This window comes from Thermobia domestica, chromosome 15 (assembly GCF_964235325.1).
Source record: "Thermobia domestica chromosome 15, izTheDome1.hap1.1, whole genome shotgun sequence".
Taxonomy (NCBI): domain Eukaryota; kingdom Metazoa; phylum Arthropoda; class Insecta; order Zygentoma; family Lepismatidae; genus Thermobia; species Thermobia domestica.
The window spans coordinates 139,511,587-139,529,816 of record NC_137468.1 but is presented as its reverse complement, the minus strand read 5'-3'; the positions used below and the strand labels follow the sequence as shown (position 1 = coordinate 139,529,816).

At 35.4% G+C, this 18,230-nt stretch overlaps 1 protein-coding gene across 4 annotated transcripts in view; it reads left to right on the top strand.

Annotated features, from left to right (window-relative positions):
• Positions 1–18,230, top strand: part of Epac (Exchange protein directly activated by cAMP) — a 1,466,091-nt gene that overhangs the window by 1,209,659 nt on the left and 238,202 nt on the right. The gene's annotated exons all lie outside the window — the stretch shown is intronic.

Genomic DNA, 18,230 nt, shown 5'->3' with positions numbered 1-18,230 from the left:
GGCAATTCCGAGAGTAAATGTTTCGTACCTGAGTTGGCCATGTGTGGGTTTACACAGATATTAGAGATCACTAATTTTATGACGATTGTCAGGTAGCTGAATACTTAGTGTTAGGAAAAGTTCGTGTTTTGTCATCGCACGTGTATGAGGTACTCTGAAACGTACTGCAGGGTGGCCCAAAAGTAGGTACACAGCCCGATACTGATCAACTCATTGCTTTTTATATATTTTTTTTATTGTTATCCATCAGATAGACCTAGTTTCTTTATTATTTGTTCTTAAAGCCTTTTCACTTATGTCTTAAGCTCGGAGCAGCTGTGGCAAATAAACCCATAAGCTAGAATGTTATATTTGATCAATGCAAGGGTGTATACCTACTTTTGGGCCACCCTGTACTGCAAGGGAGAAGTTTATAACTGAGTTTAGTCGGGATAGGTTTGTAGTAGCTGCCATTGTCGAGATAGGTGAAAAATAGTCTCTTTTAGAAGAAATGATTGCCTTGTGAAGTTGTTAAAGAAGAGAGGTTCCGTATTCCTGTTAATCTGTACGGAAGTGCTAGAATACGCATCGATAAGTTCGTTTAGTGTCAAAACTAAGTCTGAGATCCTTATGACTATATGTCTAGGGTGGGCCAGCCACTTATTTAGATACGCCTTTTCATCTTTTAAACTAATGGACAAGAAACGCTGACAAAGGTTGTGACCGGCGCATTTTCAACTGGATGAAGTGAAGTATGACCAGGATATCGATTCACTTCTCCCCTTTTTTTATGCCAAAGTTCCCTATCTTTTTGTTCAAGTAGCTCCTTAATTGCTTCATTGTATTGGGTCATTATGAACAACCAGAGATGTAATGGGGCTTATACGCAATTAAAATTTTTATAGTTCAGCGTAGTGGTTCTGAATCTTTTTTGACTGACGGCATACTTTACTGAACATTCAGGTCATCACGACATATTTGTTTGATATTTTTATTATAAATAATAGTAATAATAAGACCTATTATAATAGTAAAACCAATTAGTTTTTATAATGACTCTATATAGCACTGAGCATTATTGCTACCGCTGGAGCTATTGACTGGTACAGTCTATCTCGATTTTGACTAATTACACAACCACACGCAAAAAATAAAAGTTCTGTGCACCGGAGAGTATAGATTCAATGTATGTTGTTTCACAGAATCCAAATTTCGAAACCCCGGACGATAGATCGTGTTTTTTTTTTCTTTTTATGGGCGAAAAACTTTAGCGATTTTGGATAGGGAATATACACAGGCCCGTCCGTAGCCAGTCTGATTTCTTATGGGGAGGGGGAGGGGGCAGAAATGAATGCTGAGGGGGCAATAACAAAGATATCATAAAATTGTATATTTATTTATTATTTACAGAACCTGTAACAACTATAGCTTCTTCTATACATAATATTCTTAATTGACAGTATTACAGAACACAAATTCAAGATTAAAAACATTGGTCATTAACATAAAAAGATTTTTAAAAAAATGCAATATAATTTGGGGTGCTTGGGGCAAAATAGTGCTATACCACATTAAAAAAAAAAAGAGAGAGAGAGAGAGATTTCACTATTGTTAGGATCCTTGGACGTCTTTTGGCTCGTTGCTGTTGACAAGTATTGCAAAAATGGAGATTAGATGGCAGTAAATATCGTAAGCTATTTCATAATTCAAATTGTATTTATTTTTTAAACAAAAATTATATTACAGCAACGATAGATTATATCAATACAAAATAAAAGTGTGCGTTTTATTCAACTTTTGCACTCAATTTTCTACCTTCCAAAATAAACGAGAGACTACAGTTTATATATTCACAATTAACAGAACTTTTGTTTGTGTGTGTGTTGGGGTTTCTTATTATTAAATTCATGATTTTTAAATTCTAAAATTTCGCGACACACCTTAGGGGACTGTGTGACACACCAGGTCCTGACATATCGATTGAGAACCACTAGTCAAGTGTATATTCACCGTAAATTTACGAAAGAACAAGCGTATAAGGGGATGAATATACACTATATTTTTGAAAATATCAATAATGATATAAGTATAATGTACAACTATCAAAAATCACAGCTGTTAACAACTTCCTCCGGGCTTCTAACCCACGATAGCATGCATAAATCACTCTGCTACAAGATAATACAATTTGGTTACTTGCTACATTAAATTAAAACTATATTTAATCTGTGATTAATTTTCAAAAAGATAACTTTGAAGTATGTGCAAGGGAATTATTTAAAATTAATTTCTTATTTTTTGTTCATGCCGTACGCCTGAATGTTAATTATTCATTTTGGTATTGTTAAAAAAGCCATTCTTGGCATGAACAGTGTTGAGCAGCAGTTGATGTGTATTTAATGAGTTTTGGAAGTGCATCCAATGATAGGTAATGTTTGTTTACTGCTTAAGAGTTAATCGTTATCGCAACACGCAACGCATCTCCTGCTGAGCTGTTAATTCCAACCATTACATCGTCGTTCCAAGCAGCCAGATCAATTAAGCGTTCCATCGACGACGAGCGACGAAATAAAAAAAAAAAAAAAAAAAAAGTATTTTGCTTCTTTCTCTTTCTCTTCCAGTCGATCTGCCAATCCCACTTGTTAGATATCACGTTAACAAGATACAGTAGTTCGAAACGAACTAAGCTACTTTTCGAACTAACGGATTAAGCTATTTTTTCTTTCTTTCGGACTTAGGCCTACATTTGAAACTACAGAAAAAAAAAGTATCATTATTACCTTTGTATATCCCATTGCTGAGGCGAACTGTAAAGGAATAATCCACTCATTTGAAACTGAAGTACAAATAATTGAAAGAAAAAGTAAGAGTAATTATTGACAGCCTTTCAAAAAAATTAATGTCAAAATTTCGATCAAGTAATATCACTGACAAATAATTGTTTGTGATAGCGGCTAATTTATTGGTAATTGCATTAACTTTTACATTACGCATAAGTGTATAACGTACTTCTTAAAACTTTCTACATTAGATGACAAGAGAAAATACTCCTGACTTCAAGTCAAATACCAGAATAAATGTAAATATACAAATGTGTAAGTATTGTAAAATATACAGGGTTTAGCGGCGTTCAACTACTGTTTGCTGAGGCTATTATCTCTGGGTGGTCCTTGCAATGAGGATTGAATGCACCGCGTCCGTTGTTGTACCAATGTATGACATTTGCTTCGAGATGTAGTATTGGTCAGCAGCTTGCCGTGTTTACTGTGGAAACGTGCGTCGTAGTTACACAAGAGGAAATTTAGAGAACCTTTTCGAGTAGGCCGGCATGGTCGTGAACCTGATCGACACACAATAAGGAAATTAATTGATAACTTTAGACAAATCGCGTGTGTAACCAACAAATGTTTAAGTGAAACAACTGTACAAACCCCTATATACATTGAATGGGGAAGACATTCCATTGACCAAAATGCAAGGCGGTCTGCGAAGAAGCATGCCGCTTTTCTGCAAATGTCAGTATTTTCCACGACGATCTCCATTACTATCCACACAAGATAGAGATCGTTTAGGAATTGAAGACTTAGCGGTTACAAAACCAAAAGTGAAATTTTTTGCGCAATTTGTCAATATCTGATGAAACTCATTTTGAACTGCTCTTGTTTTAAACAAACAAACTATGTTATTTTGGAGTGATCAAAATCCACAATTGTTGTATCACCCCCCCTCCCCCATGGTGAAAGAGTGACAGTGTGGTGTGGCATTGTAGCTTTCGGGATTGTAGGGGCGTTTTTCTTCAAGGATGAACAGGATTGTGCAATTACCGTAACCTCAGTCTCAGAGTAATAAGTGCATATGCTAGAAGTCTTCGTGTTTCCATGTCTTCGGTAGTTAATGGTTAATCTCGCCAGGATCTATCGTACATGCAATAAGATGGAGATACAGCACAAACGGCTCGTGCATAGTGTTTTCGGATACCGTGTGATCTCCTGATTTGGAAACCAGTAACTGGCCTTCCAGCTCACCGGATCTATCCATATGTGATTACTTTCTTTTGGGATATTTGAAGAGTATTCTTAACACGATTACCAAACATCGCAATGTTAAAACAGAGAATTCAGAAAAAAATGCGTGCAATTCGGGAGATATATTTGTGCATGTGATGAAAAATCTCAACCATAGTTTGCGAGTGCTATAATATCAACGGGCAACATATACTTGACGTAATTTTTAAAAAGTGACCATACTGACGATAGTTCGTAACGATACTGTATGTTGTGACTCAGAGGAAGAGCGCTTACCTATGGTGCGTGGGGTTCCTGGCTCGATTCCGGCGTGGTGCCGCGTAGCCGTTAGCGTAGTCGTTAACGCAATCGTCTTTGGTGCGAGCTGTCCCGGGTTCGATTCCTGGTGGAGACACTCGGTCGAAAAAGTGTAAGATTTTTAAGTCCAGCCATCTTACGTGAGATTTTCCTGGGTTTTCCTCATTCGCACCAAATAAATGCCGGGATGATACCTAATATATAGGTCCCAGGCCGCTTCCTTCCTTCCCTTTCCTTGGATAGTGTGGTCACCGAGGACATCATCTCTCATACGTGACGGGCTAACATGGCCATAGATGCTAAAAGCCCAGAAATCTAATTCCTAACTCCTAATCGATCCCTGGATAAGTAACTTTGTGGTGGACAGCATCGTATCTTTGGATTTTCTCAAGGTACTTTCGTTTCCAAAGTAAAATAAAACTCCTAAAACAAACGCGCGTAAGATTACATTAGCACTACATTTATTATAGAATTTTGAAAATAAAGGAAAAAAGAAAGAAAGTGCAAGTAAACACAATTTTGCTTTGGCTGTCGTTTGTCACAAAAGGTCTATAATTCAAGACGTCAATCAATTGTGCTTAGAGGAATGATTGCGAAAATTTTTGTATTTGCACGAATATCTGCAATTTTATCCGTTATCCGATTAAATCTCTGTCCGTAGTCCTATTTGCAGTAAATGTTTTTCGTCTCCCTACATGTTTTGTCTCAAAATCATGTCATGTTTTCTTTGAATTTCGTTACGTTGCATTTGATTCCTTGGATTTCGTACTTGTCTTATTTTATTTATTTGTAAATTTTATTTAATTTTTGTTTTTATCAACAAGTAATCAGGGGCAAAATACGTACATTAGTATTCGAAAATATTCTGAAATTTGTTTGCACCGATTTTTCAGCAATCTGTCAGCGACATTTATAGGTAAAAAATGTTGCTGCCTAAATTTGTTTGTAAATTGGTACTGAACGATATGAACCGAAGCGACAATTATTGTGAATAGTATTTTTAAACGCTCAATATGAACCTCATTCTTCACTTATCGTTCTTCTGTACAAATTTGTTTATGTCTAATTATTAGCTGCTCACCATTAGCATGCATCTCTATGTAACATTGCTTTCAAATCTCGTCTGCTCGTGATAAAGGATATGGAGCGAAAGATTTACAGGTGTTAAAACTGTTTGGAATGATAAACAATAAGTCGATGAAGAAAATTACTTTTTTTAAAAGTGTAATAACTCCTGTCTCTCATACAGCAACCAATACTTGTACATGATTGACGAATAAATCAAGATAACATTGAACAAATGTGGCTTACATTTTAATTGAGTTCCCAGTAGCCATTAAATTTATTTTCAGTGAAAATATCTGGCAATATTTGAAGTGAAGAGAGAGAGAGAGAGAGAGAGAGAGAGAGAGAGAGAAAGAAAGCAAATAAATTGAAGATAACTTTTGTGCATTTGTGAGATAGAACCATTAGTAGAAAGCTGTTAAAATGTTTTTCGCACTTATCAAATTGACGTTGTTGAGAGTACAAATCAAAACTTTATCGAATTTCCATTAAAGTAGGAAATTTAACGCACGTTTATTTTAATGAACACAGTGACCTGATTCCATTACATGTCTTTTTGCATCTCCGTTTTCAGTTTCATTAAGTTCTGTTTACAGTATAGAAAGCAGTTTTGCCAGATAAACGGAGAAATTATTCCATAATATTACTGAAAATGTAATCATCATTTAAAAAATATATTGAAAAAAAAAGAAAAGAAAAGAAAAAAAAGAAAGGACTATTTAATGCTACCTGAAAGATACAGCAGTTTAACTTTCAGCATCCATAAATACTGACAGAGGCGTGGCGAAGGGTCGTGAGGTGGGGGTGTAGTGGTATAATGTCTCGAATGAATAAGTATAATGTGCTGAATAAGGAGATGAATGGCATAGCCTAGCTAGAAACTCAAGAAGGGTCTTTCTCTCTCTCTCTCTCTCTCTCTCTCTCACATACACATACACACACACACACACACACACATATATATATATATATATATATATATATATATATATATATATATATATATATATATATATATATAGACTGAAAGTATTTGAGAACAGGATCCTGAGAAGAATATTCGGACCCAAGAGGAACGAGAATGGGGAATGGCGGAAGCTTCATAACGAGGAACTACATAGTTTATACGGTTTACCCAACATTGTTAGGGTCGTCAAGTCTAGGAGGCTTAGGTGGGCAGGTCATGTAGCTAGAATGGAAGAAAGTAGAAACGCTTTCAAAGTCTTGACTGGTAGACCCATAGGAAAACGACCATTAGGAAGACCTAGGCGCAGATGGGAGGATAATATTAAGATGGATCTCGCAGAGATAGGAATACAAAGTAGAAACTGGATCCAATTAGCTAAGGATAGAAGTCAGTGGAGAGCTTTTGTGAACGCGGCACTGAACCTCCGGGTTCCATAGGCCATAGAGTTAGTTATATATATATATATATATATATATATATATATATATATATATATATATATATATATATATATATATATATACTATAGTGTGTCCGTAAAGTTGCGCAACCCAAAGTTTGATTGCGTATATCTTTTGATCTAAGAATGATAAAGACTTGAGACTTGAAACAAATGTAAGCATGTTCTTCTATGTAGATATTTTCGTGATCATGACCAATGCTGGATCTTGTAACGTTTTTGTATAGTAACGAAAGAAATTACCGTAAGTGTAAAATAAAAAATGTGCAAAATGAAGAAAATCGATATTCAGTTGGAGAAAACTGATTTCCTGCGGGTGAATTCCTGTGTATATGTACAGTATGCATCAACGTTTATCCATTGGTGTGAAAATGTGACAAGGTTGATGGTGTTGCCATATTAAAGTTGTCGTAAAATTACTTCAACAGGTGTGTTTTTGGTTAATTAATGATAAACAATTATGATGAATTTGCGATATCACTCTATACTAAAACTTGACGTGATAGAAATCAGCTAGAACTTTCGGTTCAAATGTTGATCTACATAGAGCAAAAACGATGAGAGATTGAGAGGTAAGCGTTTTTTTTTTTAATCAATTTAGCGTTCTAAGAATAGATACCACCTCTCTCAACCCTATATTCAAATCAGAAGTGCCAGATATTGACCACTTCCTGTTCTGATGTTAAGCGCTGTAAAGTAAAAATGGTAATAGATAGCGAGATGCTGTTTTGTACTAACACTTAAGCGTTTCAATTCCTTCTCTACTCTAATATCTCTACTAAAACTGGAAGTGGCAGAAATCTACTGTACTACGACTAGCGGTTTCAATTTTAAATGGAAAAATATCACGCCGTACAAACCAAACTCCTTCACATAGTTTACACGTGACACTGCTATCTGTAAAACCAACTTAATAGATAAGTTCACTAAAGACTTGGCTTTTATAATTCTGAAAAGGAACTTAAGATTACGACAGTTTGGTTGACCATATGCCGAACTTTCAGAGGCGTCTTCAAAATGCATTTCCATCTGTTGAAATATACAAATGAAATCTTTAAGTTTTACGTCCTACGTTTATGCCTGTTAGGCTAAAAGAAACGGTGATTGTGAGAAATGGATGAGATGTGGGAATGAAGAAATGGGATTAAACAGGAGAACTTCCGAGGAGAACCCATGCACACGGTGTTTGTCTACCACAAAGCTCACTTGGTGTGAGCTGGAATCGAATCAAGGACCCCATGCACCAGAGATGAAAACTCTACCACTGAGCCACCGCTCTTCCTGAAACATACATGTTTCTCCTTGTAGACACATCAATTTGAGCATACAAGATTTCTTTCCTTTTTTTATTATTTTATCCAAAGATCCAACATCTTTCAGGCAAAAATTTTTATCTCGAGAACTACATATTGTGCTGTCAAACCAAAACTATCAGTTAACTCAGAATGATGTGCTTATGGCGTAAAAAAAAATACGAAAACTTGATTTAGGGCCCGTTCGAAAATGTTGTGGCCCCTAATCTAAAAACTTCAATATATTTCATTCAATCAAACATTTTCTTGTACGCCCCATATATGGAGAACTACATATTAGTGTAGCCAAACCAAACATATCACTTAAGTGTGATGTGCGTATTCCGTAAAAAATACGAAAACTCGATTTAGGGGCCGTTCAAATATTTTATGGCCCCTAATCTAAAAAAATCAATAAATTTCATTCAATCAAACCTTTTCTTGTACGCCCCATTTACGGAGCCCGTAAAGGATGTGAAAACTCGATTTAGGGGCAATTCAAAAATTTTGTTCCCTGATCCAAAATCTGATTCTTGGCCAAGATCGCAATTTTTTGATGCATTTTTTTTTATCATTCCTAAAATTCTTGTATTTATATGTTTATTTTGATAGGAACTTTCGTAAGATTTAGAAGTGCCACCCGCGAGAGGGTTATAAATGGTCCCCGGAAATATAAACTTTTTAATAAAAGTTATCGTAGTCTGTTTTAAGCTTAATACTTCATACAAAACATTTCTAATGAGTAAGTTTACTGTTATAATATCTAATGGTCATCCAAGAGCAAGCAATAAAATCAATATTTTCAAGGTCATTATGAGTGGTTATAAACAAAAGAACAACAATTGCCCAAAAGATTAGGAGTAAGTGTCTTTTATTAACCTTGCCTGATATCTAATTGCCGTAATTAATTAAACATTAACTAAAAATTAACAGTTAAATTAGTAATTCATTAGTAATAAATGATTTAACTGTTCTGTTGAAACGCTCTATTAATAATTCAATGCCAAGGTTTTTCTTTTTCCTGATTGTAGAAGTTCTGTTATTATGAGAATTATATGTATATAGTGGAGCGTAAATGTATTGTTATTACAATCAATACGTATCAAAAAATATATCCACCAAAGCGTATAAAGCTGGATTTCTAAAATTCACTTCCAGTTATTTATTTATTTATTTATGGAAATGATAAGTTCGTTATGCTGTTTCAGAAAGTTATGATGGTTCAGGAGTGAAAATGTGTGTTGTTGATACTAATCAAAACAACTGTTTAATGTTAAATTATTTTGCTTTTCTGTTATTGTTTTGATACAGTGGCCTAGAATTCGAGTGATATATGTATATAAGCTGTTTTCTTCTGATAATAATAATAATAATAATAATAATAATAATAAATTAATACACATTTCCTTTTAAGTAGTTTTCACTATTAGATAGATGGATTAGAATTTTTATCGTTCCCTGCAACATCGAGGCTGTATGAGACCTAGACCTACAGCTTAATGTGGGACCCAAACCACATGACCTCCTGCCGGGGTAACGAACCTGATCCTTCCGCACCGAAGACGCGTATGCTGTCCATATTACCACGAGGGAGCTCTATCGCTGTTAGAAATACTTATAAAAAAAATGCACAGAATTGAATCAATGTTTGTCATATACAAGAATGAAAATGTGTTGTAGAATTTTCACTTTCTTTCTTTTTCTTCTTTTTTATTATTATAAGACGTCGTGAGTTTCTGAGACTGATGAAAGTGTGTGGTCACTATTAATCTACTATTTAATTCTTTTACTTTTTATTAATAAAGATAGATAACTTCTTTTGATTTATGCTATACATGCATAATTCTCCAACCAGTGAGATAGATTGTAGTTTGTGGTTGATTAATACTCTCGGGCATTACAGCTTAAAGGTTTTGACCGAATAGATGGATCACAGTGAGCGGTCAGCGCATTTCTTCCAAATGAACTGAAATCGTCTGACGTCACATCCGGAACGTTCCCATGGTTATCGCAGTTTTCTTTCCTCCATACTGAAATAAAATGGAAGAAGTTTGTTGAAAGCATTTTAGTGGTAATGAGAGAGGGATGTGTTGCAAATGTGATATAACACGGAGTTCGTGAGCAAAACCGCTTAAGAGGCCTAATCAGTGCGAAATTAAAATATCATTAATTTTATAGTAATTATATGATATCTTCAAATAGGTAAAAGATAATCGAAATGTGGAACAAGAGCGCGCTAGACAATATTATTGCATGAGGTAACGTTATCACGAATCACCTAGTAGCTTTCCGTTTGCAATCATTTAGAGACGCAAAAATAAATACCGATTTTCTAAACGGTTCGAAATCGAAAGCAGATAAAAGCATCGTGATAACGGTATCTCATGTAAAATAATATTGTCTAGGGAGCTCTTGTTCCACTTTTCGATTATAGGCCTATTTTATCTATTTGAAGATATCACACTGCTGTAAAATTAGTGGCATTTTAATTTCGTCATGATTGGTCCTCTTAAAATACTCCAGATTCTTGAATAAGCCGTCAGAAATCCTCTTTTCCTGAGTGATGCACAATAGTTGTAAACAATCTACGTTAACAGACTAGAGATCTTTGTAACCGTTAAGTTTATTTTATTCTATTAAAGCTAAGAGGTTTAGCTGCACCTATCATTAAAATAGAAAAAGAAACTGGTTGAGACATTGGCTGAGAAGGAACTATATCATGAAGGACGGGCTAGAGGAAAGAGCAGGGAGAGTGCGAAGGAGGCTTCAGTTGATGGACGATATTAAAAAAAAAAAAAATTGTAAGTGAAGACGAAAAGGATAGCTGAAGATCGTTGTTGCACGAAAGCTCCTCACCTTGTCTGTGGTAATTTATTTCTCGGTACCTACTGGCCCGATCGGGACCAAATACGATGGGCATATACCCTATCATCTCATGAATGAAGATGCTACATTTGGTTGCCGACTTCAGGCAGAGACAGGCTTGCTTTCGGTTGTAGTAGTTACTTTATTTCTCACTAACTACTGGCCTGATTTGAACGAAATTAGATGAACAAGTAAACTATCGTTTAATGAATAAAGATGGCTAGGTTTGGTGACCAAGCACGGCCAGAGATAGGCTCAGCACGACTCGCTTTATATGTGGTACTTTATTTCTTAGTTACTTATGTCCGGATCTGAGTGAAATTTGCAGGGCAAATAGCATCTTGTCTAAGAATGCTATATTTGGTGGTTGAGCTCGGCCTTCATTTCGATCCTAAAATTCTATTGCTAGAGTAATCAGTGCTAAGTTGTTATGAATAATAAGTAGACTTAGGATTTTTGAGTACTCACTTTTTACTTCTAAAGCAAAGTCGAGCTCTCCGAAAGTTAATGGGGTATCAGTTGTTGCTTTCAGTTGGAAATTGAGAGAATTTTTAGGCTCTTTATCCTTTATTACCATAATCTACTCCTAATATTCTTTCTTGCCCCTTTTAAATTTTTTTAAAAGCAAAATTTATGAGAAACTGTTAAGTCAAAATTAATTGTGTGTGCTGTTCCTTGTGTCAAAATTTTAACACGATCAAGCAGTTCGTGCTTTCACTGGATTCAAAAGACCCAGGTGCAATTTCCAAAGCGCATCTTCCGCCAGAGAAGATTCACCTACAGTAGAAATATGTGACGGCTCTATTAAAACTTCGAGCAACAATATGTAGAAAGAGAATAGTGGACTAGCTACTCCCGTGAGGCAACAGGTAAATAGTTTTACCAAAGAAAAGCTTAAAGTCCTCGGAAGACTCCGAATACAGTCGAATTTCCATCATCTACTGAGTTGCTGTCCGTGTTACAACGATAATGTATATTTCCTATGTACTTTTAAGTATCATTTTTATTCACGGGCAAAATGAGCTATTTAAAAGGCACAAGCTATCAAGAAGAAGAAGAAGAAATTACATAAAGAAATAATTTAAATATATTGTATTATATTGAAATTTTTCTTGTTGTTGTTGCTATGACGATTTATTTATTTGTTTAATGTCGTTGCTATGGTAACAAAAAGGAGGATTGAGTATAGCCCGCTCCTCCCAGTGATTTTTAACGAATCATAGTGATTCTGACGATTCATATTAGTTCATAATGAATCGGAATCATATGTTATAACGATTTAAGATGTAAATCTTGTGGTAAGAAAACGGCTTGTGTATAGCCCGCTCCCCCCAGTTCTTTGTCACCGGAACGGGAAGAGTTAGAGGAGTTGGAGTTGTTGTTGTTGTTGTTGTTGCTACTACTACTACTACTACTACTACTTATATCGAGAACAGAACCCAACCAACCCCTGCGGGGCTTCTAACCCGTTCCCACTACTACTACTACTACTAGTATTGCTACTAACTACCATCACTACTACTTCTATTACTACTACTACTACCGCTACTACTACTTATACTAAAGCCTCCTTACCACAAGATTTACATCTTAAATCTTGATAACATGTGATTGCGATTCATTATGAACTAATATGAATCGTTAGAATCACTATGATTTGTTAAAAATCACTGGGGGGAGCGGGCTATACTCAATCCAAGAAAGCTTTAGTATAAGAGTAGTAGTAGTAGTAGTAGTAGTAGTAGTAGAAGTAGGAACTGGTTAGAAGCCCCGCAGGGGTTGGTTGGGTTCTGTTCTCGAAATAAGTAGTAGTAGTAGTAGTAGTAGTAGTGACTCTTTCAGTTCCGGTGACAAAGAACTGGGGGGAGCGGGCTATACACAAGCCAAAAAGGAATATAGATGTAACGAAGAACCATCTTGTGTACCCTGAATGTATAATATTTTAATGTGGCGAACGAGATATAAGTTGAAGAATAATAATATACACTATGTTTGAAGTGCATAACTGTGTTGAGTTATTCTAGATAATCTTGTGTATTGCATAAACATTTAGAATCAGGGAATATGTAACGTAGCTGACGAAAGAATTAACGTTACAGTGTTCCCTATGTATAAAACGTATTTGGTTTACATATTTACAAAGGCGTTTTATCTCCATTTAAAAAACATTTTTCAACTTAGCTTAATATTCAAGTACATCAGCTTTGTTTCCTCTTCCTAGGTAGTCAGGTAGTCTATTGTCATACGTAGTCTCATATATAATAGACAGCAAAGTAGAGGTCTGCACTGGTTAGAATTTTTAGCCCGGGCCTAGCTCGAGCTCATGTGATAGTCAAATGAGCCCGAAATAAACCCGAATTACAGAAACTTTAATTTACGGAAAATTGTATTTTTATTTACACCATTAGAAGTTTAGTATTGAAATTGTGATTTAAAAGTTCTCCAGAAAGAACGGTCGAAACGTCCAATAAATATCATTGTATAGTGCATTTACAAAGTTAGGCCCGAAAAGACCCGAGAAATATGGTTGTATATTTAAAAATTTACGGCCCGAGCCCGGGCCCGAAGTAATATATGCTTTGTAGGCTCAAGTCCGGCCCACGGGCTTGGCCCGAGCCCGTGCAGTCCTCTACAGCAAAGGCACTTATAAGGGAAGTAAACCCCAATAATTATATCGAATATCGCGATAAATGTGAACAGAAGCGAAGTTTGGAGATGGCCAATGGGGCGAGCGCCCTAGACTCCGCGCTTATAGCGGGCTCCGCGTTCTGAGCGTAGTTTGTCCAAGAAGTAGATACATATTTTTTTTTTTTCATAAGAAACCGTTGTTCATAAAAAATAAAATATTTAATAATAAATATAGGTATAGGAATTAGTCAAACATCGGAAGAAATTGCATACTGCTTTATCGGCTTTAGAAGTAGCAGTATTATTAGTATTTTTACCAGTACTCAGGCCCGTAGCCAGCCCCAAAATTTAGGGGGGCGGTAGAAGTTAGGGGGGGGCCGACCCAATTATATCATATTTCAGCACCATATTATAGTTCATTTGCAAGCCTACCGTGAAACTTTTAGGGGACCAGCCAAAGCTTAGGGGGGCCCGGCCCCCTAGCCCCCCCGTGGATACGGGCCTGCCAATACTCTTACCCCACGGGGTCATTGTTGGTATTAGGCGCCGTGCGCACCTAACTCCACCTTTGGTTGTGAAAAATAGTACATCATTTTCTTTTTTTAAATCTTCATTCCATTGTGACTATTCAAGTTTTTCCGTTAGATGAAAAGGCAGTTGTGAAAATAGTTAAGCGGTGTAGCACTTTCTTTTGCTCTTCTTTCCGCTTTATTTTAGCACATTTTCCCTTCCTTTTTATTCTACGAAAATTGCCTCTAAAAAAAAATGCTATCGCTGTCTTATAGACAGCAATAGCATTAGACTTATTAGAAAGTCTGGGTGTTGGGAAACGACATATTAAAAGAAGGGAAAGATTTAATTCAACATGAGACAATCACATATGGCCTTCAAAAAGAAAATAATGTTGTTACGAACGTCGTGTAATAAGCTAATAAAAATGCAGTAAGAAAATTGCCATATTGTGCTTATGTTATATAAAGGGAACAAGGTAAAATAATAAAAGAAATAAATTACGAAGTTCAAGAACACTTAGTAATTATTACAGTGTCTTCCGTTGTTGTTCCTTATAATGGAACATTGTTAGTTGTAGTGTTTCTTGTAAATCAAAGATACTTGATGACGAAAAAGAAAGAAAAAAAATGAAGTGCGATGTATGGTTTTAATAGCATTGGATTAAATCCCGTTGTTCTGTGGAACAAGTTTTCTTGCGGAAGTGATAACGAAAAACATATTTCACGGAGAAACCAAAGCTAATTGAGCGTGTGTCAGACTGCGTTTTTACCTCGCCCGTGTTCTTATTGTGTCTGTTTGATTCCCGCCTTTTCTTGTATTTTCGTTGGTGGATACCGTTTGGTAATGTCGACTCATGCGGAAATATGCACCGGAAGATGTTGGGGAAAAGTGTTACAAGACAAACTTATCGTGTGCAATATATGTACTTTTTTTTTTTTTTTTCAAGGTCTTCTATTTTGTTTTCCATGATAATTTCGCACGTTATAATTCTCAAGAGGTCGAGGTTTTGTGTGAAGAATTTTTCCCCGGCAAATAGAGTATATACATTTTACTTTCATATTTGGAATCTGTTGATCTTAACTCTTTTAATTGAACTTCCCTTAAATTGATAATAGGAATGGTCTTATAATTATTTTTAAAAGTAACATAATTCTAGACTACAACGAATTTTCAAATTTCATGTGCCCTGCATGCCGAAAATGAGACTAGATAAGACGAAAAATAAAGTTTTCCCGTTTCGTAAACTTTGTAGAAGTTTCTCTTATCTCTACTCTATAAGAATTCTTTCTCGTCTCGATTCTTGAAGGATTCTTTCTCGTCTCGATTCTCTAAGAATTCTTTCTTGTGTCTATTCTTGAAGGATTCTTTCTTGTTTCGTTTCCTGAAGGATTCTTTCTTGTCTCGATTCTTGAAGGATTCTTTCTTGTCTCGATTCTTGAAGGATTCTTTCTTGTCTCGATTCTTGAAGGATTCCTTCTTGTCTCGTTTCTAAAGGATTCTTTCTTGTCTCGATTCTTGAAGGATTCTTTCTCGTCTCGATTCTTAAAGGATTCTTTCTCTCGATTCTTGAAGGATTATTTCTCGTCTCGATTCTTGAAGGATTATTTCTCGTCTCGATTCTTGAAGGATTCTTTCTTGTCTCGATTCTAGAAGAATTCTTTCTTGTCTCGATTCTAGAAGAATTCTTTCTTGTCTCGATTCTAGAAGAATTCTTTCTTGTCTCGATTCTAGAAGAATTCTTTCTTGTCTCGATTCTTGAAGGATTCTTTCTTGTCTCGATTCTCTAAGGATTCTGATTCTTGAAGTATTCTTTCTCGTCTCGATTCTCTAAGAATTCTTTTTTGTGTCTATTCTTGAAAAATTCTTTCTTGTTTCGTTTCCTGAAGGATTCTTTATTGTCTCGATTTTAGAAGAATTCTTTCTTGTCTCGATTCTTGAAGGATTCTTTCTCTCGATTCTTGAAGGATTCTTTCTCTCGATTCTTGAAGGATTCTTTCTCTCGATTCTTGAAGGATTCTTTCTCTCGATTCTCTAAGGATTCTTCCTTGTCTCGATTCTTGAAGGATTCTTTCTCGTCTCGATTCTTGAAGGATGTTTTTTCTCGTCTCGATTCTTGAAGGATTCTTTCTCGTCTCGATTCTCTAAGAATTCTTTCTTGTGTCTATTCTTGAAGGATTCTTTCTTGTCTCGATTCTTGAAGGATTCTTTCTTGTCTCGATTCTAGAAGAATTCTTTCTTGTCTCGATATTTGATGGATTCTTTCTCGTCTCGATTCTCGATGAATTCTTTGTCTTGATTCTTGAGTGATTTTTTTCTTATCTCGATTCTCGAAGATTTTTTTGTTTGAATTGTTTATGCTCTCGTTTTGTAAATTTATGTACAAAATATATGCCCTAATTTTTCCATATTTTCATCTAGAAGTTATATAATAAGAAAAAAGTGCTGACAGACATCAATACCCAAGCCAAACCGCTTAAACTTGGATATTCGACGGAGGCCGAACCTCTGAAGGTTAAAGACTTGAAATTTGGTAGTTAAACTTTTCATTTAAAATAATTAAAGACGCTTCAGCGTTTTTTATATATATTTCCCTTATAAGAAAAAAAGAGAAAAATAACAAGGGTGAAGATTGCAATTGTTATAAGATGGCAATATCTCGAAATCCCTTAAGATTAGACATATGTTAAGAATATGATACTTACGTGTTTCAAAACAGGTTATTTGTTACAGCGTTTCGCTAAGTTCCGCCACAGTTTTTCCGGAAATTTGACTTTTAACGAGAGAAGGGCTGGGGGATTTCTATTTATTTCCTCAATATATTAAAATGAATACGAAATTCTAAGTTTCATCATCACGGGAGAACAATCTGAAATAAAAATTTTGAATACTGTTAGCTCTTGGGCCGATGTGGGTTTTTACCCTGCGCACTCTAATGGGGAAGGGAATCAAATTTTTCGCAATAATAATAATAATAATAATAATAATAATAATGAGAAAAAGAAAGAGCGTGGCATATTGTATTTATTATCCAAATGCACCCAACACACGCATTCTTTCTTTAAAAAACATAACGTTCAACAGCCAATTTTACTTCGGTTCTTCAGAAACGAAGCGCTAAAACATTTACAAGTGACGATGTACTACATTAGTTCAGCAATGGTAGGTCTCGTTATGTCGACAACTGGAAACATATGTAAGCAACTTGTACGCTGTATATTCTATATTCATAGGTGTGTGTATGTGTGTGTGTGTGTGTGCATATATGTATAAGACCTGCGTTCTTTGTATAACTTTTAACACAAACCATTTCCTCTGATTCAGACATAACACATTAAAGTCAAGATTCTTATGATGTTGACGAACGGTGCTTTTACTGGCAACAAATGGAAAATTGTTTCTTACTGCTTTAAATCCTGTATTTCATCTTCTTCCTCTTTTAGTCATACACAGGCGCGTGCGTACACATATTTTAAATGTATTTGGTTTCTTTATTTTCTCTTTATGTTCAACCAGAATTGCCAGCTCAGTTGTTTTAACAGCATCTGGTAGCTTGTTCTACCTTATTGTTGCACGTGAGAGACCTCGAGCCTAGTAGGCCATATATGAAAAATTGGAAACAAATAATAAATAAAGAAAGAAAATTAAAAGAATATTGTATAGAAATATAGGCTATTATTTTTTAAAATATTGACTTTGAAAATATTTATATATATAAAACTTGACTGAGTAATCAACACTTAGGCCGAATTTCTGAAGTTAGAAACAAATGAAATCTTTCAGTTTTACGTCCCACGAGGCTAGAGAACGGTGATGATGAGAAATGAATGCAATGGTGTTATGAATAAAGTGCGATGAAACGGAAGAATCGTGATAAAACCCACGCACATGGAGTTTCTCCACCACAAAGTCCACTTGGCGCGCTGAAATTAGAAATTTGGACAGTACATAGGATTTGTGAGATAAGGTACCACTGAGAGAGACTAAAAAAAAAAAAAAAAAAAAAAATTACAGATGTAGAAAGAGGAGAAATAGGTATTGCAGTTATTATTACAATATAGTCTTGGAATCCCTTAAGGTCAAAGATATGAAATTTGGTATTCAAACTCTTCATTTGAAACAACTAAACATGTATTTAAGCG